This window comes from Rhinoderma darwinii, chromosome 13 (assembly GCF_050947455.1).
Source record: "Rhinoderma darwinii isolate aRhiDar2 chromosome 13, aRhiDar2.hap1, whole genome shotgun sequence".
In the NCBI taxonomy this organism is placed as follows: Eukaryota; Metazoa; Chordata; class Amphibia; order Anura; family Rhinodermatidae; genus Rhinoderma; species Rhinoderma darwinii.
In genome coordinates this window covers 59,117,464-59,142,766 of record NC_134699.1, presented here as the reverse complement: position 1 = coordinate 59,142,766, position 25,303 = coordinate 59,117,464, and the positions used below count along the sequence as shown (strand labels likewise).

The window sequence follows — 25,303 nt, the reverse complement described above, 5'->3', positions numbered from 1 at the left end:
ATACAGCAACAAGTAATGAAGATTTTCCATTGGTCATTCATGGGGAACCGATCATAGCATTTACTTTTAGATGTCTGAGCAAAATGTGTGGGACATAGTAAGGGTACGATGTGGTTGGTTTTAATCGTGTGACTGTATATTCTTGCAGGTAAAGGGACAATTATTTTCTATTACAGTAAATTAGTGAATTACTATTGTCACGGTCACAGGATATGTGGACCCACTAGGCCGCTCCGCCGTAGCGGAGAGGCAGCTGACCAGGTCACAGTCTATATGAAAGTCAATAGTAGATAGTAACGCTTGGGTACCTGAACTAGTCCAGACGGTGGCTGTGGCTTCAGCACAGATGAGGCCGGTGCAGCAGGTAGCACGGGTAAAACCTGGAACGGGGAAACACTAAGGGACCATTTGCAAGACAGACTGGGATAAACTAACAACGCTCAGGCAAGGATCAGAAGGGCTGGGACCTTCCTTTTTTTTTTTTTTTTTTTTTTTTTAAACTCGTTTTATTAAAAGTAACTGTCAGAGTCAAACCATCACATACATCAGGAGAACATTATACATTCAATAGTACATATGTCAGAAGAATCAATATATACAAAGGGATTACTTGCAGGTATCCATCATATTAACCCGTGGTTCGCAGACCACACATACATAATACAGGATTCTCAAGTCAATCCAACCCGGCTTTTATTACAGTACATCATGAGAATAGGAATACTCCCGCATTTCAATATTCTACCACAACGCCCCAATCCTCTCGTACATCATACATTGAAGCACCTGGACGTGTCATCCTCCCGATTCTTTTACCCTCTCCCACCCCCAGCTTGTGCCAGAGCAGCTGTTAGCCCTTGGACTGTACAGTGAGTGAGATTCGATGAGCACCAACCTTCCCAGATCAGATCAAATTTAGCTGGTTTTCCCCTGTGTTTATACACTATTTTCTCAAATGGAAGCATGTCATTGACCAGTTTACGCCATTGCGCTACTGTCGGGGTCCTATCCGCCATCCATCTCAAGGCCACCGCCTTTCTTGCCATAAATAGTGTTTCTCTGAGAAAGATCCTCTCATATATTGACCATTGCTCCTCATTTAGCAGACCCAGTAAACACACCTCCGGCCTGCAAGTTATCGTCCTCCCCATCACTGCCGTTAATAATGCAACCACCTCCTCCCAAAAGCGAAGAATCCAATGACAACCCCACATTAGGTGTATAAAGTCTGCCCGCATCTCTCCACATCTATGACATTGTGAGGACTCCATTCTTCCCATACGATGTAACTTTACGGGCGTTAAATAACATTGGTGGATGATGAACAGTTGCACTAGTTTATTATTTGCAGCTGGGGAAACCAGCAAGTGGGAGCCCTGCGCCTCCCTCCATTCCTCCGCTGTGAGTTGTGGAATTAGTGCACGCCACCTATCCTCCACCCCCAGGGGCTCCATTCGCATTTTAGCCTCCATTAGAAAATAATAAATTTGGGAAACAACACCCCTTGTAAACGGCGTGTTCAACCTCACCACCAAGTCACAGCTAGAGTATGTCACGGAGTTCAATGGGAATTGTGCTAATAGAGCATGATGAAGCTGTATGCAATATAATTCATCCCCTGGCGGTATATTAAATGCTGCCCGAATCTCACTCACCGACATAACCAACCCTTCTTCCGTTAGCAGTTGTGACATAGCAACTACCTCTCTAGAGGACCAGTAACGTTTCCCCACCAACCCATGCAGATGGGAAAAGCTCGGATTATCCCACAGCGGGCTCTCCGCCACCACCCCCACACACCCCAGTAGATCTTAAGCCTGTTGCTAGACTCGTCTAGCCAACTTATGTAAGGGTAACAGGGAACGGTGTCTGAAATCATGCGGCTCCAGTATCGGCCACAAAGTTTTTAAGCCCAGTACCCGGGCTAGATGACACTCCGCATTAGTCTTTAGGGGGGGTGGGGGGGGAGACCCAAGAGATCAAGTACCTGAGCTGACCCGCCAAGTAATATAGAAAAACATCCGGTAACGCAGCCCCAGCCTCATCTTTAGGTCTTTGTAGAATCGACAGCTTGAGTTTAGATCCCCCCCCCCCCCACACAAACGGCGCGAACAACGAGGTTTATTATTTTAAAGAACCTTTTAGGCACCAACACATACAAGAACTTTGGCAATACTATCATTTTTAATAGATTGACGCGTCCTGCCACTGACAAAGGCAGGCCTTTCCACACCTGTATTTTGTCCCTTAGATACGTGACCAAGGGTGCTACATTTAACCCATACAATCTAGAGCTATCTCTAGCAATATTAATCCTCAGGTACTTGAACTCTGATCTTACTGGCAGTCCGCAAAATTGGGTGCCACATCCACAGTTATCCTGCCTCAAAGGCATCAGATACGATTTAGACCAATTAATTAGTAACCCTGAGTATCTTCCAAAAACGTTAATGAGGGAAATGGCCCTGGAGAGGGTGGCATTGGGGTTCGCCATGAACAACGCCATATCGTCCGCATATAACCCTATCCGGTCCTCTCTGTCCCCTATTCTAATTCCCATATATGCAGGATCCCTCCTGATGTTAAGAGCCAGTGGTTCAATGGCCAATGCGAAGAGAAGTGGCGAAAGTGGGCACCCCTGCCTCGTGCCCCTATGGAGGCCAAAGGAAGGGGACAGGGCCCCATTCACCAACACCTGCGCTCGTGGAGATTTATACAACAAGGAAACCCAATTAATAAATCCTTCCCCAAACCCAAATCTTCGCAGCACTGCCAGCAGATAAGGCCATTCTAATGAGTCAAATGCCTTTGCCGCGTCCAGAGATGCCACCGCCCAGTCCTGCTGCTCCTCCCATCCAATCTGCGCCACCACCTGTACCCACCTGATATTTTCTGAGGTGGACTTGCCAGGTATAAAGCCACACTGGTCTGAATGGATGATCTCTTTTATCACTCTGCAGAGCCTGTTGGCTAACATCTTAGTCAAGATTTTGTAATCCACTGTCAGCAGCGAGATCGGTCTATATGAACCACATTCATCTGATTTTTTGTCTGGCTTCAGCAACACAATTATGGTGGCGTCACACATGGATTCCGGAAGAGCGGAATTCCGATAGCTGTGTTCAAACAGGGCCAGCAATTGGGGGGCCAGCAGCTCTCCATACTGTAGATATACCTCCAGGGGAATACCATCCGGCCATGAAGCCTTCCCCTTAGCCAATGAAGCCATTCCCTCCAAAATCTCATCTACCGTAAATGGAGCCTCAAGCGATGCCACCCCCTCCGCTGTCCATTTCCTCCATCCTATAATCAACTTTTGAGGCATACAGCTGATCATAAAACTGTGTAAATTGCTCGAGAATCTCTCCAGGGGCGGTGTAGATCCTATCTCCAGGCCCCGCTATACCCATCACCGGGGGGGATCTAGAACTGTTCCGTACCATATGTGCCAGAATTTTACCCGATTGGTTGCCCAATTCAAAATGAGATTGTTTGCTAAAGAATAAACTACGCGATACCTTATCCCTCAGGACCTGTAGATACTGTCTACCCAAATCCAGCCATGCATTCCGGTTAGCTGGTGTGGGATCCTGAACAAATGCCCCTTCCGCCTGTGAACATTGATATGCTAAGTCCTCCTCCTGCAGGGCGGAAGCTCGTTTTACATAGGATATGGAGGATCGGAGACACCCCCTTAAATAGGCCTTGAGGGTATCCCACACCAGTGACCGATTCTCCATCTGAGCATGCACTTCTATAAATATTGATAACTGTTCCGGTATGCGATCATTCTGTTGGATGAGCTGAAACCAAAACGGGTGTATTTTACCCACCCCCCTTCTGCCTACCTGTGGCCTTTTTAATGTCAATAAGATCGGGCTATGATCCGAGATCCCCCCTCGGTAAATGATCCACTGAATCTACCTCCTGGAAAACCGCATGTGATCCAAATATATAATCAATTCTGGACAGCGCGTTGTATTGCGAGGTGTGACATGTAAACTCTCTGATCCCTTCATGTGTCACCCTCCACAAGTCTATCCATCCCATTTCCTTTACCAGCAGGCTCAGCTGTGTGGGGCTTCCAGGACCTCTACTCCCATTCCCCTGCAGTCTATCTATACCTGGGTCCATAACCAAGTTGAGATCCCCCATCATGATCACTCGAACCCCCGGGTGTGCTGATACAAATCGGACGGCTTCCTGAATTATTGCTAATGAGGCTGGTGGAGGATTATACACCCCCAGGATCACATATGGGCAGTTATCTAGGACCGCATGTAAAAAAATGTACCGCCCCTCCGGATCCACATTGGATTGTAGCAATTTCCAACGGAGCTCTGCGTGCACTAAGATGGCCACCCCTCTGGAGTACGAAGTGTGCGAAGCATGTCCCGCCCACTGTACCCAGGGCTTATTCAGACTCGACACAGTGTCCGGTGTCATGTGTGTTTCTTGTAGACACGTTATATGTGGACGCTGTCCCCGCACAGTAGCGAATATCATATGCCTCTTTTCAGGAGACCCCATTCCCCGGACATTCCAGGACATTAACCGTAATCCTGCCATTTCATACTGTTAACACATATTGGAGCACCATTGCCCTGGAGCCTATCCCCCAACCCCTGAGTAACAATTATCCCAGTCCCGTATACAGTACCCTCCATGACTCGTAGGTGTGCAATATCAAAGCCGTTTTCTGCGGTAATGTGAGTTGACTCAATATCCTTCATAACACCTTCAAAAACAAACATTGCTCAACAGGAGCTAACCTTTGTAGCCTATACTCTAGGGCAGGGGTCAGGAACCTTTTTGGCTAAGAGAGCCGTAAACGCCACATATTTTGAAATATAATTCCGCGAGAGCCGTACAATATGTTTAAAGGGCCATTGACAGATCAATCGCTCCAATGTTCACTTAGTACAGCAAGGAATGCTCCTCCCTGCTGTATAAAGCCACAACTGGACTGAAACAATGGTAATTAGCAGTAAAAAAATTAAATAAATAACTTACATTGTGAGCTTGCGATGCATGACATCAGTCCAGCAGTCTGGCTTCTTCTTTTTCCTGCGCATGACTGGAAGCTGGCATTCTTCCCACCTGATGTTGAGAGAATGCCAGCTTTGAGGCATTCGCAGAAGAAAGAAGCTGGAATGTTGGACATGTCACACAACGCATTGTCAGTTATGTCAATTATCTATTTTATTATTTTACAGCGAATTATTGTTTAGGTCCAGCGGTGGCTTAGTGCAGCAGAGAGGAACACTCCTTTGTGTACTAAGTGACCGCTGGAGCAATTGTATCTGTCAGTGGCCCTTTTAAAAGTGTTGGTCTTACAGAAAATGAACAAAAAAGAGAGGCTCAGACCCATAGGGAACTAAAGCATTTACTACTTAAAGTGGTACATACAAGCAGGCACACCCAGCGTAATAAATAATTGAACTTTATTAAATAGTCTCACTGTACATAAAGTGCACACATTGACTTGTATTTAATTTTAAAGAACAACAAATCTCCGAACTCTTTTTTTTATAACATAATAACGTTTTAATGCTGTTGCTAACCAACGACGAATAGAATACTTCCTACCGTTAACGTCCAAGGGAGACACAAGGGAGGAGGCAGATGCCGCTTCACTAGGGGACGCAGGTGCGTGCTTGCAGACGGCGCGGCTATGCAGGGAGTTATGGGAAATGTAGTCCATGCTCCCTGCCGCTCACCACTGCCGCCAATGCTTATCAGGCCATCAAAGAACTACCAATATCAGCGTGCACCGCGGCCTGATGGAGCGCGGTGCACGGGCTGATGGAGCGCGGTGCATGCATCCTTCCCATAGACAGGTAGGAGCCCTGTCTGCGAGCCAGATACGGCCATCAAAAGAGCCATATCTGGCTCGCGAGCCATAGGTTCCCGACCCCTGCTCTAGGGGGTAGTTTCTACGGCTAGCGTATTTCTGCCGTAAATACACTATCTGTATAGGTGTAGCACATCCCCGAGCCAGCATCCCCAGGTATTTATAAAGACATTTTAATACCTGACGCATAATATCGGTCCCCCTTCCCTTCTATTTAGAACATATAAGGATGATACTATGGGGTTTATACTGCCCATCTTATAACATGGGCCTCATGCCCCCCATAACATGTTGCAGATAATATGGTACATCATCACATCATTATCTTAGGATACTTTCAACTGGAACTTCTGTAATATAAGCAATATGGGGTATCCATGAGTTCCATATGTCGGACACAACTTCCATCCTGCACAGCCACAGCACTCATCTTCGGGGAGATTACCTATGCTTTCTTGTAAGCCATTCTTCCGCCTCAGTTGGATCCGTAAAGAATATGGCTCTATCTCCATCCACAACCCGCAATCTAGCCGGATATGCCATCGAATAAGGAATCTGCAGGTCCCGTAGTCGGCGCTTGATAGGAACATAAGACGCCCTCTGTCTCTGCAAATCAGGAGAAAAATCCGGATATATGGACACAGAAGCATTTTCAAATCGGATCCCTCCGGCCTTCCGAGCTTCCAGCAGAACCGTATCCCGATCTTTGCAGTTCAACATCCGAGCAAGCAGAGGTCTTGGGGGAGCACCCGGAGGTGGTAATCGTGCTGGGACCCTGTGCGCCCTTTCTACCGCATACGCCAGCGAGAATGATGCATCTGGGAAGGTCTCCTTCAGCCATTTCTCCACAAACTCTCCCGATCTCTGCCCCTCTGCCCTCTCCGGCAACCCCACAATGCGGAGATTATTACGGCGCGATCTATTTTCCAAATCGTCGGCTTTCTGGCGCCACAAATCCACTTTACGGTGCAGATCTTGTATAGCCGCAGGCATATTAGCAGTAAGATCTTCCAAGGCCGAAATCCTGCCCTCCGTCTCCGTCACTCTCTCCCGCACATTCTGCAGGTCCTGCCTCAATAGGCCCAAGTCCACTCTCACCTCATCTATCTTAGCCGTGAGTGTCGTGCGTGTCTCAAGGATGGCTGTCAGCAGCTTATCCGATGCCTCCTGCAGCGTGATTCCCGCATCCTGTTCCGAGGAAACAGAGGTGGATGTCCTTGCCACTGCCGCGGCCTGCCCAGCAGGGCACCCGCTGGCGCCATCTTGGATCACCACGCGGGCATATGATTTAAGTTTTTCCGCCGCGTCCATCGCTTTAGGCGGGCTCATCTTTTTTTTTTGGAAGATATCCTTCCCTTCCAACGCAGCTGGTAAGGAATTTTGGCAGTTTTCACGGAGTACAGTACCGTCAGGAGGATATAATGCAGGATGCCGGCCCGGAGCTATCGCCACACACGTCCTCTCACATCAGTAGCTGGCCACGCCCCCGGCTGGGACCTTCTTATAGGCCAGGAAATCATGGGCCGTTGATGATGATGATTATTTCCTGATGTGCGTGCGCTGGTCCTTTAAGGATGGGCACGAGCGTGCGCTCGCACCCTACGGGACACAGCAGAACGGAGCAAAAGTGAGCACTGGTGTCTCCTAGGAAGGAGATGGGGACCAGTGCTCACGGATCCATGGCTGCGGGCGTCGGGAGGTGAGTAAACCCGGACGCTACAACTATTTTTATTTATTCAGCCTTGTTGGCATCCATTTGATTTGAAAAAGAATAAGGTACGCTTTTTTTAAAAATTTATTTCTTATAGTTTACATGCTCGCTACCTGCAGCCGCCACTAGAGGGAGCTTAGTAATTTACTGCATACTATATTATTATTATTATTATTATTATTATTATTATGTTCTATGTATGCAGTAAGCACCCTCTAGTGGCAGCTGCAGGTAGTCAGCATGTCAACTTTTTAATCTTTATCTATTCAGGGGAGTTGGAGTTCCATGTTTCAGGTTGAACAGTCACTTTTAAGATATTTTTAGGATATTCTTGTTGTTGTCCCTATAGCTTGTAAGTGTCACCATAGACGTAAACCGATGGCCTTTCCCTTCATCCTATTTAGCTCGGAGACCTCCGCGCCCCCGATATTGGGATAAACAATAGCATCAGGTGAGAAAAGATCCAAAATGTCCATCGTGTTAAGGTAGATGACTGGACGATATCTATTCCTCCTGACTCCACTGTTATCATGCATGCTTGGCCGAGGCGGCAAGTTTATTCCAAAGGGGAGAGGGGTCTGGCAGGGGCTTACCTCCCATGGGAACAAAGGATTGGGCATGTGGAAATCCAATATGTCCGATCCTTCTTTCTCTGTTTGTTTGTCGTCAAAGGCGGAGTCGGGAGGCCCACGTACACATTAGATAGTTGACCGGGCCCACCAAAATCGGCGGGTTCAGTCTGGCAGCCATAGACATTAGTTTGTCAGCCATTTGCACCAAGATGGACATCCACAACAAATCTAGTCAATAATTAAATTTGATATTCGTTAACACCTATTCTTTGTTCACACTGTCACACGGGTGGGGAGGGATTGAGACACACACACAAGATATCATTATTTCCTCATTAGAAATGACTTGACACTTGTCACAAGGCTGAGCCCGGGACACCAGTGTTTAATAGGGTTTCTCGGGGAGTGGAGAGAAATTAATCCTGAGCTTACAAAGAATATTGCAAAATACAATGACAAGCAACCGCAGATTCGCAGCAGACGTCCCTATAGAGAATTGTCTCTCTATGATTTCTACTAAAAATAAATCCACACACAGTTCTCAATAATTCTCAATCTAAAGTTGTTTCATTCAATAGGGAGTTGGGGTGGTGGGTGGGGGGGGGGGGGGGTTTGACCGTACAATCAGCCTGTCCACTGTAATTCCTACCCCCAAAAAAACTACAATCATGGTGTTTTTTTCGACATTGCACAATGTTTTGGGGGGTTTACAACTTTCCTCAAGCTTCTCTGAACTTCAAGGGTCAATTGTCAATTCTGGAAAATCTACGATCATAGACCTGACCACAACGGAGCTGCTACCAAATGACAGCCACTCCTTTCTCTATGTTAACTAGGAGCAGTGTATGATAACTCATTGGGACAGGTATATCTGGACACAGTACCAAATAACAGGACTACCATGTAGAATCTGGGACGGTTGAAAGGTCTCCTGATCCATGCTTCCAATACCCCCTGAAGCTCTCTGGTTGGAGCACAGACGTTGCCTTATGTTTTCTTCCAAAAATAAATTGCTTGTCTATTTATAAACTAAAGGGAAAACGGGTCCCAAGATAAGAGTAACCGAGATAGGTTAGTCCCATCTGGAATGAAGCTACCCTGGCGATCAACTGATTAGCATGGGTTACGATTCTCTTACTACTGGCAATTAACTGATTGGCATGGGTTACGATTCTCTTAATACTCGCGATCAACTGATCCCTGGGAGCTCTGTGTGGCCATTCATTTCAAATGGATTTCCAACCATGAAATACATTGGGGGGGGGGGGGTCGTTTTTGGCAGCTGCTCTGACTCCTAAATCAACCCCCACTATAATGTCTGTGTAGCGTCCATCGGGTTTACTCACCTCCCGACGCCCGCAGCCATGGATCTGTGAGCGCTGGCCCCCATCTCCTTCCTAGGAGACACCAGCGCTCACTTCCGCTCCGGTTTGCGGTGTCCAGTAGGGTGCGCGCACACGCTCTTGCCCGGCCTTAAAGGGCCAGCGCACGCACAAAGGAAATCGTCATCATTATCAACTGCCACGATTTCCTGGTCTATAAGAAGGCTCCAGGCCTTCTGATCCTTGCCTGAGCGTTGTTAGTTTTCCCAGTCTGTCTTGCAAATGGCCCCTTTAGTGTTTCCCGTTCCAGTTGTTACCCGTGCCTTGTTACCTGTTCCTGTTTCGCGTGCTGTGCCTTTAGTATGGAATCCGCCACGTCCTGTGTCATCCCGCCACGTCCAGAGGAGTACGCCACATCCTGCTATGTCATCTGCCACGTCCGTCTAGTCCGCCACGTTTGGCGTTATCTGCTGCACCCATCTCCATCAGTGCCAGAGCTGCGGCCACTGTCTGGACTATCCAGGTACCCTTGTGCGGGACATTGTATTGCTGGGGTTTCCTGTTGTTTGGCCAGCTGCCTCCCCGCTACGGCGGTACGGCCTAGTGGGTCCACTAACCAGCTTCGTGACCGTCTGTATGCCCTGTATGCAAAGGGGTTAACCTTTTTAAGATGGCCAAACACATTACACAAGCTAATGTGTATGGAGATGGACAAACTGTACCCCAAAATGCAAAAGGGTCTCCAGTATTTAACCGGTTAAGGACTAGGCTGTTTTACAGCTAAATGACCAGAGCAAATTTCACAATTTTGCTATGCGCTTCTTTAGATGACTATAACTCAGCAGGTGAATAAAGTTCATCATTGAATTTTACACTCTTTTTAAAGGACAGATAGGGCTTTGTTTTAGTGGCATTTGTCAGTATATATCATTTTTCTTTTTTTCTCTAAAGTGGGCAAAATTGGAAAAAAATGCAAGAATTTAGCAATTGCTCTAGTTTATGCTAGCATTTTTCACACACGGTATGGACCACGGACAAAATTAATCTCCTTTCACATTCTTCCACTTCTCCCGTGCATGGGGATACCAAATATGTGTGCCTTATTCACTGTGCGGGCATGTGCCAGGGCTTGGCATAAAAGGAGGCTTTTTGGCCTTTTCGGTCCAGGAATTTAGCATTTGATTTTATAGCCGCATACTGTTTTCTGGGGGGCGTAATGCTGCTGAAACATTAGAATCACCCCATAAATGACTTCATTTGCACAAGTAGACCCCACAAGGTTTCCTTCAAGGGGTTTATCATATTTTTAGCAAGTCCAGTTTTCTTCTGAAAGTTTCTTGAATAAGATGGAACAAAATAAAATCGGCGCTTTTTTAGCAAATGCGTCAGTTTATACCAGCATTTTTCACACACGGTATAGACCACGGACAAAATTCATCTCCTTTCACATTCTTCTACTTCTCCCGTGCATGGGGTTACCAAATATGTGGGCCTTATTTATCACATAGAGATGTAGGAGGGCGGACGATAGAAGAAGCTTATTTCACAAATCTCTTTTTTTCAAAGCTGGTTTTACAAAACTCAACAGAGTTTCTATAACACTTCCAAAATATCTGCTCTTGAAGCAGAAATCCCAAAATATTCATCTAGGGGTATAATGGGAATTTATTTGTTGGGGTTTTCTAAGATCAGAAATTGCAGGTTTATGCAAATGGAGCTCTCCAGCAGATGAACTTTAGAGAATATGCAAACATGACATCCACCCCCCACCCATTCCCTCCCTCACCCTTGGAGTAAAATCAGGGGAAAAATAAAAATTTAATGTAGGGCAAATATATTTTCAACGAATTAACTAAAATCTAATAATTCAGAACAGTGTGGTATTTTTTAAAACATGGCTCAATGCACAGGCCTGGTTGCGAGGGACATGAGGGACAGAAATATCGGGAATCTTTGCGGTGCCCGTCTTTTCTGCAGACGCGGCACTTTTTCTGAGGGTTGCTTCTGGTTGGTGTTGGGGGAATCCGACTGATGAAGTGTCTTTCAGTCAGTCGCGTGACATCCTCAGACTGGGGGCATTCTCGGGTGTCCTGAACATCAAAAATGAGGCCTTCAATAATTTTCTCCTGGAAATCCAGGTATGTGTCTCTGCCTCTGTTTTTTTTGTAGAGCGCAGATGAGTTGTGGATGGCCACCTGTAACAAATAAATGCCCACTTTTTTGTACCAGGTTTTAGTTTTGCGTTTTACTAAATAGGGCTGTAAAACCTGGTCGCTTAAATCCACCCCCCCATGTACTTGTTATATTCGGACACGCTCACTGGTTTGTGCTTGTCCGATGTTGCCCCTCTTTCCCTCACTGCCACTGTTCCTGCGGTATGAATCGTGCTTGGCACATACACATCTTTGCGATCCCTGAACTTGACCGCCAGCAATTCTTCAGATGCATAAGCACAGGAGTCCCCCTTTACCATGCGCTTCCCCACTAATTGCTGTGGAAAACCAATTCTGTTTTTCGCATGGTACCACATGCCCCAGTCCTTGCAGCATGCAAATGCCTAAACAGGGGCACACTGGAATAAAAATTATCACAGTACAGGTGGTACTTCTTGTGAAGCAGAGGCTGCATTATCTCCCACACGATCTTACTGCTGGTGGAAAGATCAGGGGGGCATCCAGGAACATTTATTGTGCGGTCCCGCCCTTCATAAATCCTGAAGGCGGTGGTATATCCTGACCCGCTTTCACACAATTTGTAGAGCTTAACGCCATATCTTGCCCTTTTGGAAGGTAGATATTGGCGAAAGCTAAGTCTGCCATGAAAGTTGAGGAGGGATTCGTCCACGCTTACATTCTGCTCAGGGGTGTAGAGTTGCAGATAATTATTCAGGGAATTTATTAGCGGTCTTATTTTGAACAACCGATCCCGGTTTGCATCGGTACTTGGGGGGGCCTGTGCGTTGTCATTGAAGTGGAGGAACCTCATTATTGTCTCATAACGAGACCTGGGCATTACTGCAGAATATACTGGGGTGTCTTGGGCGGGTCTTGTTGACCAGTAAGACCTAATGGAGGGCTTTTTGACAATACCCATATTTAGGGTGAGCCCCAAATTTTTTTTTAATTCCAGCAAATTGGTGGGCGTCCAATCTCTGGCATGGGTGGATGAAGGTTTCTGTCTTATCTATTGAGTGGCATATAAATTTTGTTTCGTGGACAATCTGATTTAGGATGTCGTCCGTTATAAATAAATGGAAGTAATCCATTTGGACACAATTTGTATTGTCCACGGTTATGCCAGGAGTGGCAGTAAATCCGTGGATTCTAGGCCCAAAAGATGGGGCAGGTGCCCATACAAGAGCCTGGACTGAAGGGACCAGGCTGTCCCGTGCTACAGCGCTACTTGGCCCTGCGCTGTCATGTTCTGCAGTTTCAACTGCATCAGGGACAACGTCCCCTGAAGATGAACCTGAAGTGACGCTGTCATCGTCACTACCTAAAACAGGTTCCATCTCGAACGCCATCTCTGATGCGGTCTCCGACTCAGACCACAGCATGGCGTATGCCTCCTCGGCGCTAAACAACTTCCTCGCCATAACGTAACTAACACTAACACTAACTAAACAAATTTATTTTTTATTTTTTTATAAAACACACAAACTAACTGCTATATATATCTACACTACCGCTAACAAAAAAATAAACCGCTATTGCTATATATATTATATATATGTGGATATATATATAATTATATACTCCCTACCTGCCTATTCTAATAGAATAAAAGAAAGAAAGGTAGATATATAGAAAAAAAGATAGATGGATAGATAGATTGTATAGATAGATAGAAATCTATCTATACAGAGAATGTTTTAGAGTGTAACTGTATTTTTTGTGTAACTGTAATCTTCTGGCAGCAATTCTCCTGAGTCTCTTCTTCTCCTCAAACTGAAACAATGTTTGATGAGAAGAAAAGAGGCAGGAGATTTACTGCCAGAAAAGTCAAAATAAAACAAATGTGGTCGCTGTGATAGGTTTTCACAGCGACCACATGTTCAGGGACCATCAGATTGGTCCCTGATACTCTGCCCAGTGCCCAGAGCTGTTGGTAACAGCGTGGGCACAGGGCTGTGTGCACGCGATCGCGTGCACACTGTTTTCTATGCAGAAATGCATGTGATCGCTGTGATTTGTTGTCACAGCGATCACATGTTCAGGGGCCAAAAAATTGACCCCTGACATTCTGCCCAGTGCCCATGGCTGTTAGCAACAGCCAGGGCATAGAGCTGTGTGCACGCGATCGCGCGTGCACAGTCTCTGAAGTGCCGCCGTAAATAGTCTATACGGCGGACTTTAGAGACCCTGACCGCTGGCCGTATAAATACGGCCAGCGGTCGGGAACCTGTTAAAGGGGTTTTCCAGTTTAGAAAACCCATTGCTAATAAGTAATTCTGAGTTATTACAGAGGGTCCTCTGTTTAGCATCCTCATCTCTTGAGTGAAAAGCGGCTATGAAGATGGTCTCCTCCTGAGGACCTGTCCTGCATTACACAGACTACCCACTGATGTGACTGTTCACTGTGTAATGCTGAATTTCCCCTGTAGTGGCGCTGCAGGGAAATTGAACACTTACAGCTAGGTTTCTTTACAGATTACAGCTGATCACTGGGGGTCCCAGCCAAAGGACCCTTTCTGAACAGCTTATTGTCAAGAGATCCTTTTAACAAGAAGGGATTTTCCAAAGCGGAGAACCCCTTTACACCGTAAATTAACAAACAACCAGTCAAAGCCTGGTGCAGATTACCGAACTAAAGTTGGTACATATGTCACAACACTGTCTAACCACCGAGTGTTGGGATGAGATGAAGCACAATATGTTAAACGCCATTTAAAAAAAAAAATCTATCTGCCCTATCTCCTGCCATGACACAGTAGACGTGATATACAATGTATGTGTGTGATCCAAAACCCATGGACATTTCCATTGACTTCTATGGGGAGAAAAATAGTCACATGACTGTACGAAATTCATGGCATGTAGTCCCAATGCAGGGGGAATTTGAGAGCAATGACTCATTATAAAAGACGTGATGTCACAATCTTGTACTACACGCGGGGGATATGAGAGGGAAGTTCCAGCAGACACTGTTTCAGCATTGGAGGGTTTCCATTATTATATTACAAAACGTCTGGACTGTAAATCTGAGATAATTTGTATCAGAACTGGAGAGAATATTATTAGCGTGTTGTGCCTCCGTCTCAAATACCTCCTTCAAGTCAAGGACACCGCTCCAAGAAGGAGCCTGGCAGATTACTACGCCTTCATTCAATAGCCTTGCATGTGAAAATCGGTCATGTATGGAAGACTGAGGGAGACGACATCTGTCAGGATGGGATGATGGACATAATGAAAGCCCCTATCCATTCACTGGAGTACAGACTGCAATAAATGGCGCCAATAGAGCAGCCAAAGATCGGGTGGGGGGGTTGAATGTGCCCACCTTTTATTACCCTATAAAATTCTACTTGTATAAGGAGCGATTTACTTTATAAAAATTTTTTATTAGGGAATTGCTAATATGGCAATTGCACAGTTCTAACTGGCCCGTGGCTGTTGACATGTGGATCACTGATATCCTCATTTTGCAGGTGACTCTTGTGTGTTACCTGTGCAGCATATTAATGGACTCTCTGTCGGCATCACCGTTCTTGTGCAATTCCTCTGAGCATTTGTTGGGTAATCTACCACATTTTACCGTCATTCTTCCTAGGTGTGGTATATGGTAAGATTGATTTACCGCAGTGACACCAGCACTATAACAACTTTATCAGTACTCCTATTGATACCTCAGACAGGTGGCTCAGTGGTTAGCATTGGGGTTCAGGGTAGGTATCCGTCTAACGTCTATATGGAATTTATATGTTCTCCCCTGAGATTGTTGTACGTCCCTCGCATATAAGGTCATGCTTGGGGCACAAATGATGTAAAGGTACGCGTGCTTCATAATCCCCACAATGAGTATTTTAAAGAGTTGATAGACAAGATGCCGTAAATACTATAGGGATTACCTAATCCTATACAGTGACTCATATATAAGCAATGTACTCTCAGTACAGCCTATTTTACAGTTAGTGACATACACAGAATAGAGGGGGCCCCATAGCTACGATGAAAATGGGTCTCACGATATGGTGTTGGGTTTTTCTACCCGGGACATAAGGGTCTGATGTTTTTGTTTCTTCCTTTATCCCATTTTCCTGTCCCATGTATGAATTCCCTATCCTCCTGTTACTAACAAGAGAGGTTCCTCTGAAGAGGGTCGTCCTGCACATTATACCACCCAATGAGGATGTGGCCAACCAGGACTGAGGACTCTTTCACAGGGCCCCATAGTCCGCCACCACATGGGTTGCCTCTTTGATATATATGCCTTTGCCCGTAGTGGGGGCCATGGGTGAAAACGAATGTAGAAGGAAATGAATCGTGGTACACACAGCAACTGGTTACTGAAATCAAGGTGGCTACTATGTGCACTACTAGAATCCCAACGGCTTTGGCCTCCTACAGTGGTGGTAAAATTTGTCCATTATGTGTGGTCCAGGACACTAAAATGTTTATTCTTCTACATAGGGGGCAGTATTATAGTAGTTATATTCTTGTATATAGGAGGCAGTATTATAGTAGTTATATTCTTGTATATAGGAGCAGTATTATAGTAGTTCTATTCCTGTATATAGGAGGCAGTATTATAATAGTTATATTCTTGTATATAGGGGGCAGTATTATAGTAGTTGTATTCTTGTATATAGGAGGCAGTATTATAATAAGTTATATTCTTGTATATAGGGGGCAGTATTATAGTAGTTGTATTCTTGTCTATAGGGGGCAGTATTATAATAGTTATATTCTTGTATATAGGGGTCAGTATTATAGTCGTTATATTCTTGTATATAGGAGGCAGTATTATAGTAGTTATATTCTTGTATATAGGAGCAGTATTATAGTAGTTATATTTTTGTATATAGGGGGCAGTATTATAGTAGTTATATTCTTGTATATAGGAGCAGTATTATAGTAGTTATATTCTTGTATATAGGGGAGCAGTATTATAGTAGTTATATTCTTGTATATAGGGGCAGTATTATAGTAGTTATATTCTTGTATATAGGAGGCAGTATTATAGTAGTTATATTCTTGTATATAGGAGCAGTATTATAGTAGTTATATTCTTGTATATAGAGGGCAGTATTATAGTAGTTATATTCTTGTATATAGGAGCAGTATTATAGTAGTTATATTCTTGTATATAAGGGCAGTATTATAGTAGTTATATTCTTGTATATAGGGGGCAGTATTACAGTAGTTATATTCTTGTATATAGGGGAGCAGTATTATAGTAGTTATATTCTTGTATATAGAGGGCAGTATTATAGTAGTTATATTCTTGTATATAGGAGCAGTATTATAGTAGTTATATTCTTGTATATAAGGGCAGTATTATAGTAGTTATATTCTTGTATATAGGGGGCAGTATTACAGTAGTTATATTCTTGTATATAGGGGAGCAGTATTATAGTAGTTATATTCTTTTATATAGGAGGCAGTATTATGGTAGTTATATTCTTGTATATAGGAGCAGTATTATAGTAGTTGTATTCTTGTATATAGGGGGCAGTATTATAATAGTTATATTCTTGTATATAGGGGTCAGTATTATAGTCGTTATATTCTTGTATATAGGGGTCAGTATTATAGTCGTTATATTCTTGTATATAGGAGGCAGTATTATAGTAGTTGTATTCTTGTCTATAGGGGGCAGTATTATAATAGTTATATTCTTGTATATAGGGGTCAGTATTATAGTCGTTATATTCTTGTATATAGGAGGCAGTATTATAGTAGTTATATTCTTGTATATAGGAGCAGTATTATAGTAGTTATATTTTTGTATATAGGGGGCAGTATTATAGTAGTTATATTCTTGTATATAGGAGCAGTATTATAGTAGTTATATTCTTGTATATAGGGGAGCAGTATTATAGTAGTTATATTCTTGTATATAGGGGCAGTATTATAGTAGTTATATTCTTGTATATAGGAGGCAGTATTATAGTAGTTATATTCTTGTATATAGGAGCAGTATTATAGTAGTTATATTCTTGTATATAGGGGAGCAGTATTATAGTAGTTATATTCTTGTATATAGGGGCAGTATTATAGTAGTTATATTCTTGTATATAGGAGGCAGTATTATAGTAGTTATATTCTTGTATATAGGAGCAGTATTATAGTAGTTATATTCTTGTATATAGAGGGCAGTATTATAGTAGTTATATTCTTGTATATAGAGGGCAGTATTATAGTAGTTATATTCTTGTATATAAGGGCAGTATTATAGTAGTTATATTCTTGTATATAGGGGGCAGTATTACAGTAGTTATATTCTTGTATATAGGGGAGCAGTATTATAGTAGTTATATTCTTGTATATAGGAGGCAGTATTATGGTAGTTATATTCTTGTATATAGGAGCAGTATTATAGTAGTTATATTCCTGTATATAGGAGGCAGTATTATAATAGTTATATTCTTGTATATAGGGGGCAGTATTATAGTAGTTGTATTCTTGTATATAGGGGGCAGTATTATAATAGTTATATTCTTGTATATAGGGGTCAGTATTATAGTCGTTATATTCTTGTATATAGGGGTCAGTATTATAGTCGTTATATTCTTGTATATAGGGGGCAGTATTATAGTAGTTGTATTCTTGTCTATAGGGGGCAGTATTATAATAGTTATATTCTTGTATATAGGGGTCAGTATTATAGTCGTTATATTCTTGTATATAGGAGGCAGTATTATAGTAGTTATATTCTTGTATATAGGAGCAGTATTATAGTAGTTATATTTTTGTATATAGGGGGCAGTATTATAGTAGTTATATTCTTGTATATAGGAGCAGTATTATAGTAGTTATATTCTTGTATATAGGGGAGCAGTATTATAGTAGTTATATTCTTGTATATAGGGGTCAGTATTATAGTCGTTATATTCTTGTATATAGGGGTCAGTATTATAGTCGTTATATTCTTGTATATAGGAGGCAGTATTATAGTAGTTATATTCTTGTATATAGGAGGCAGTATTATAGTAGTTATATTTTTGTATATAGGGGGCAGTATTATAGTAGTTATATTCTTGTATATAGGGGCAGTATTATAGTAGTTATATTCTTGTATATAGGAGGCAGTATTATAGTAGTTATATTCTTGTATATAGCAGTATTATAGTAGTTATATTCTTGTATATAGAGGGCAGTATTATAGTAGTTATATTCTTGTATATAGGAGCAGTATTATAGTAGTTATATTCTTGTATATAGGGGAGCAGTATTATAGTAGTTATATTCTTGTATATAGGGGCAGTATTATAGTAGTTATATTCTTGTATATAGGAGCAGTATTATAGTAGTTATATTCTTGTATATAGAGGGCAGTATTATAGTAGTTATATTCTTGTATATAGGGAGCAGTATTATAGTAGTTATATTCTTGTATATAGGAGCAGTATTATAGTCGTTATATTCCTGTATATAGGAGGCAGTATTATAATAGTTATATTCTTGTATATAGGGGGCAGTATTATAGTAGTTGTATTCTTGTATATAGGGGGCAGTATTATAATAGTTATATTCTTGTATATAGGGGTCAGTATTATAGTCGTTATATTCTTGTATATAGGGGTCAGTATTATAGTCGTTATATTCTTGTATATAGGAGGCAGTATTATAGTAGTTATATTCTTGTATATAGGAGGCAGTATTATAGTAGTTATATTTTTGTATATAGGGGGCAGTATTATAGTAGTTATATTCTTGTATATAGGGGCAGTATTATAGTAGTTATATCCTTGTATATAGGAGGCAGTATTATAGTAGTTATATTCTTGTATATAGCAGTATTATAGTAGTTATATTCTTGTATATAGAGGGCAGTATTATAGTAGTTATATTCTTGTATATAGGAGCAGTATTATAGTAGTTATATTCTTGTATATAGGGGAGCAGTATTATAGTAGTTATATTCTTGTATATAGGGGAGCAGTATTATAGTAGTTATATTCTTGTATATAGGGGCAGTATTATAGTAGTTATATTCTTGTATATAGGAGCAGTATTATAGTAGTTATATTCTTGTATATAGAGGGCAGTATTATAGTAGTTATATTCTTGTATATAGGGGCAGTATTATAGTAGTTATATTCTTGTATATAGGAGCAGTATTATAGTAGTTATATTCTTGTATATAGAGGGCAGTATTATAGTAGTTATATTCTTGTATATAGGGAGCAGTATTATAGTAGTTATATTCTTGTATATAGGGGCAGTATTATAGTAGTTATATTCTTGTATATAGGTGGCAGTATTATAGTAGTTATGTTCTTGTCTGTAGAGGGAAGTAGTGGTGACGTGGACATTAGTACGAAGGCTGGATTCACACGAGCATGTTACGTCCGTAAAGTACAGAACGTATTTCGGCCGCAAGTCCCGGACGCAACACACTGCAGGGAGCCGGGCTCCTAGCATCATAGTTATGTACGACGCTAGGAGTCCCTGCCTCGCTGCAGGACAACTGTCCCGTAATGTAATCATATTTTCAGTACGGGACAGTAGTTCCACGGAGAGGCAGGGACTCCTAGCGTCGTACAGAACTATGATGCTAGGAGCCCGGCTCCCTGCAGTGTGTTCGGTCCGGGACTTGCGGCCGAAATAAATTCCGTCCATTACGGACATAACATTATAGTGACTGGAATTGCTCTCTTGGTAAACTAGAGTAAAATCTCATTTTCCAGAGCAATAAAACCAATCTATTCTTGGGAAAATAATAAGAGATAACCAACAGATTTTTTTTCTTTCGATGAACATATAGAAGACTATCATATGTAATACTGGAGAACTTCTTTAATTCCATTTAATAAATATAAAAGGAAATCAGGTTGTAGTTCTTTGTATTTATTTGTGGTGTCTTCACCTCAGCCTGTTGTATTGCTGAGCTAGTAATGTCACGTCTACTCCTGAAGCAATTCTGCCCGGGTCTAGCAGTTCTGAACAGAGATCAGTCTACATGAGACAGCAATGTCAGACTGATTTATAAAATTCCTCCATCTCTGTAGGCGCTAGTGACAGGATTATTCCTGGGGTGCTCCATTAGTGGTGACAACTCAAGTGTATGATTCGTACAATCAAATCTGATCGGCTGCGGAGTGAGGTCTGGAGACATTCATATAAACCGTAGAACTGAATGGGAAGCTGTGGTACAATATATAAATCATATTTGATGGCTGGATTAGAAATGTATAGATAATCCAGTGTAATCCACTTCAATCCAGCATTTTGTAATTCAGAGTCTGAAAATCCAGCACTTGTTTCCAGCTCCGAACTGCAATATAATGTGGAATGTCTGGAGGTCAGAGACTCGGCAGAGGAAACAAATTAAGAAATTGTAAAAGATCTAGTAGCAGATTTTGTGGTAATAAAGATCTCTGCCTGCTTTCAGTGAACGAAAATATTAGTGTTTACTTCTAGAAGCTTGAAACCCTCTTCTCAGATAGTTTGGTAAAATTATATTCCGTCTAGATAATCTGTCATACATCAGCAGCACAAATCTTTCTCTCATGTGCTGATATTTTGCTGCAATGTATCAGCCAGAGGTCCAATCTGTTGTATTGTCTAGACTGGGTATAACAGTAGCAAATATTTAGCTATGCGAAGTATCTGTTCTCAGCCTTTGGATGTAAACAATGAATGTTTCCATATACTGACAGCAATCGGAGACCTTGAAAACGATGAGGAATTGAAACACACATTTGTAATAATCCCCCAAGGCAGAAAATACTTAAAGGGGTTGACCACCTTGGACAACCATTTTTTTAAAAGGGTCCTCCAACAATGTGCTGATCACAATGTTTTTCTAGCAGTAAGTGTTACATTTCCCTGCAGTGCCATCACAGGAGAAATGAGGTATTACACAGTACCTGTTGAAATAATTGAGCGGTGTACATGTTAGGTCCTCCAGAGAAAGAGATGCTCTTTGTAACCGATCCCTGCTTTAGAGCGGTGGTCCCAAACATGGGACTCAGACTTTCGTTATACAGATTCAGAGCTGCATGAAAACGACCCCATAGAGCAGCGCTTTTTCTTTCAGTGCAAAATGTGTGCGGCCGTCAATACTCATGAACATTTTTTTATTTTTTTTCTCTTACTTTCGGTCTTTTCGACTTTTCCATCGTTTTACATATAGTTTTCTTTTGCTAGCGTGCAGTCTAGTCTAACAGAAAACCAAATCCCTGAAACTAATTCATCTATTGAGAGTCTCGGTGACCCCGAACGTTACTTGGAGACAGTAGAGATGGGGCCCGAGACTTGCGGCGTTGTCATGGAGATGCAGTTTGGGACAATGTGAAGCCATGATCTCATCCATGAGATGAGACTTGGGAGGGAAACTGGCAATGTAGTGTTTTTTGTTTTTTCTCTTTTTTTAATAAGTGTAAGCTTTAGTTAACTCCTTCATGACTATAGAGGCCAATAGCCATGTTCACACTGAGTATTTATGCTGCTGCAGTATTTTATTGAAGCGGACATAAATGCAACGGAGATGAACTGATATTTATGAAATTCCCTCATTTTGTATATTTCTGCCTTGGTTTTATCCCGATCTGGTATTTGGTTGCTTTTTTTTAACCTATTAACGTTTTATTAAAAAAGGCAGTAATGAAAACTGCAATATAAGGGTATGTTCACACATGGCGGATTTGTGGTAGACATTTTTGCGACTGAACTGATCAGTTCCATTCATCTGAATGTTGTTGTTTCTGCAGCATGTGCATGGATTTCTTTAACTGTCCTAGAAATTTCTGCAACAGATCTGCTCCGTTTGACTATACACGCAGTTTTTGGTGCATTTTTTTTTTTTTTTTTTTTTTTTTATGTAAACACAGGAATGGACTCAAATTAAAGAAGATGCATCATTCCTTTTCTTTATACCTTTTTCTTCCTTTTGGATCTACTTGCTTAAAAAGCTGCCACAAAAACTGCATCAAAATTGCGTGTGTAATCCTGGCCTAAAGCTGTAACTACTAGTGCAATACTAACCCTAAACAATATAGAGGGTTTTCTTAACAAACTTGATCAGGCTTTGGTATTCCAACTTTTGAGAACAAAGCAGGGTTCTTCTGTTACCCCACACACATATTCGTAAAAATCTCGACTACTTGTTGCTACCACTAGGTGGCGATCTGTCTGACAGCCGAATCTATCTAACCTGGACACCAAGGGCAAGAACAGTATTTGGGTTCCTTGATTTCCAACTGCTAATTTGACAGCAGGATGCTAGCCATAGACCCATAGACAATCTCATCCATGGCATGCATAGGAATCAGTGTAGCTACTTACTAGTAGTGATGTAACAGCAGCTTGACTGACTGAAACCCCCTTGTGATAGCACAAAAGATTATTTCACTGTAACGCATTTGTCACAAAAGGTGACAGCCGTTTTCTTGACTGAAGCCTACTGTCAGCAGCTTGTCAGACAAAAACATGGTTGTGATGTCACAGCAGCTTACCTCACTGAAACTCACTAGTGATGCCACAGTATCTTTCCTGAGTGAAATAAAAATGTGATGTCACAACAGGAACCAGACAAACAGTCAAGATGTCACAGCTTACCCGAATGAAACCCACTTATGTCGTCACAGCAGCTTACCTGAGTGATGCACAGTAGTGATGTCACAGCAGCTTACCTGAGTGATGCACAGTAGTGATGTCACAGCAGCTTACCTGAGTGATGCACAGTAGTTTACCGGAGTGATGCACAGTAGTGATTTCACAGTAGTTTACCTGAGTGATGCACAGTAGTGATTTCACAGTAGTTTACTTGAGTGATGCACAGTAGTGATTTCACAGTAGTTTACCTGAGTGATGCACAGTAGTGATTTCACAGTAGTTTACCTGAGTGAAACCCACTTGTGATGTCACAGCAGCTTACCTGAGTGATGCACAGTAGTGATGTCACAGCAGCTTACCTGAGTGATGCACAGTAGTGATGTCACAGCAGCTTACCTGAGTGATGCACAGTAGTGATGTCACAGCAGCTTACCTGAGTGATGCACAGTAGTGATGTCACAGCAGCTTACCTGAGTGATGCACAGTAGTGATGTCACAGCAGCTTACCTGAGTGATGCACAGTAGTGAGGTCACAGCAGCTTACCTGAGTGATGCACGGTAGTGATGTCACAGCAGCTTACCTGAGTGATGCACGGTAGTGATGTCACAGCAGCTTATCTGAGTGATGCACGGTAGTGATGTCTCAGCAGCTTACCTGAGTGATGCATGGTAGCTATGTCACAGCAGCTTACCTGAGTGATGCACGGTAGTGATGTCACAGCAGCTTACCTGAGTGATGCACAGCTGTGAGGTCACAGAAATGTAGCTGACTAAAACCGAATTGTGATGTAAACACCTGATGGATAGACTTTTGTTATGTCACAGCAAACTACCTCCTTAGCTAACCAAGGGGTGGACACCAACAACAGAGGGTGTTATCAAATTAGCAGTTGGAAATTACAAGTGAGGGACTAGCTATAGATCACCTCAGCTTTCCAGAAAATCCCTACTGGTGTACAAATCAACCAGTAATTGTGAGATGGAAATGAGCAAAGTCCCTTATATGTGATTTAATAGAGAATCGGGATCCTGTTTTCAGGGCACATGTACAGCTACAGAGGTTGCACACATGGTATCATATCTCTCATACTTATCTATAATTTATAATTGGACGTGTTTCTAATATAAATCTATAAATACAAGTTGTGGATATTCATTGGACATTCACTTTTAAGATTGTTTGTATTTTTGTTTTTTTTGTTTTTATTTATGGCACAGTGTAATAATAAATATTGGATTGTTTATTATTCTTACATCGTTATTACATCTTTGTCCAGTTTATAAACCATGAATACTCTGGGTACCCTGTATCAATCGGTCTGTCTGGACTTCCCTGTAATGCACGTTGGTCAACAATGGCAACTTGAAGATAATGGTCTCCGTTATAAGTCTTCACGTTAATTGTTTTGCACTTAATGAAATGATTATTTAATCAATCGTAACATGAACCATTATCTAAATAGGGTGAAATTGATGCCTACGCCGGACAACAGCGTAAAGGCGATGAGTTTACATCACAAAGGATAATGGAGGACAACTTGACGCCACATCCGAAAATGAAGCTCAATGGAGGTGGTTTAAAGGTACATTTTGTAATTTTATCATTAAAATATAGTTATTATCCTATCTGTTCTTTTCTCTTCTGCGGTCAAGGTGTACATGGTATAACTGCTGCCCATGGAAAGGTGGGTTTTGGACAAATATAGAGGATCCCATTGGTAAATGGAATCACCCTCCTCGTGCTCATATAGGCCACCACACCTCTGCTCCCATCAGTGTAGGACAAAATTATGCATGTGAAGTCTCATATTCCTACAAGGTGAGGTGGGACAGGGGTCGGGTGTCTCCCATTCTGAAGATGGGACCCGCATCGATCAGACATTTATGGCATTTCCTGTAGAATACCGCTTAAAGACTATTTTTGTGATTGTGGGGAGAAGGGGTGACTCTTGAACCTGAGCTGCGACAGGACAGACCTCTTTTACTTGGGTTATCCTTGCTTTTTCTCTCCTGGTTCATGTGAAAGGGCTTCCTTTTTGGCCAAAAACCTATAGGGAAAAATCTCTGTTAAAGGGTTATTCCCATTATAGAAATTGATCGCTAGGATATGCCATCCTGTTCTG

The 25,303-nt window shown here is 42.3% G+C and overlaps 1 protein-coding gene and 1 long non-coding RNA gene across 2 annotated transcripts in view; one reads left to right on the top strand and one right to left on the bottom strand.

Moving 5' to 3' along the window:
• CDC42EP4 (CDC42 effector protein 4) overlaps positions 1–5,106 on the bottom strand; it is a 32,655-nt gene extending 27,549 nt beyond the window's left edge. Inside the window, exon 1 of the mRNA XM_075846682.1 lies at positions 5,014–5,106. The gene's annotated coding sequence lies outside the window, so the exon portion shown is untranslated. The remainder of the gene's footprint in view (positions 1–5,013) is intronic.
• LOC142665777 (uncharacterized) overlaps positions 1–25,303 on the top strand; it is a 179,946-nt gene that overhangs the window by 37,457 nt on the left and 117,186 nt on the right. The window contains exon 2 of the long non-coding RNA XR_012851568.1: positions 24,644–24,763. This is a non-coding gene — a long non-coding RNA (uncharacterized LOC142665777). The remainder of the gene's footprint in view (positions 1–24,643; positions 24,764–25,303) is intronic.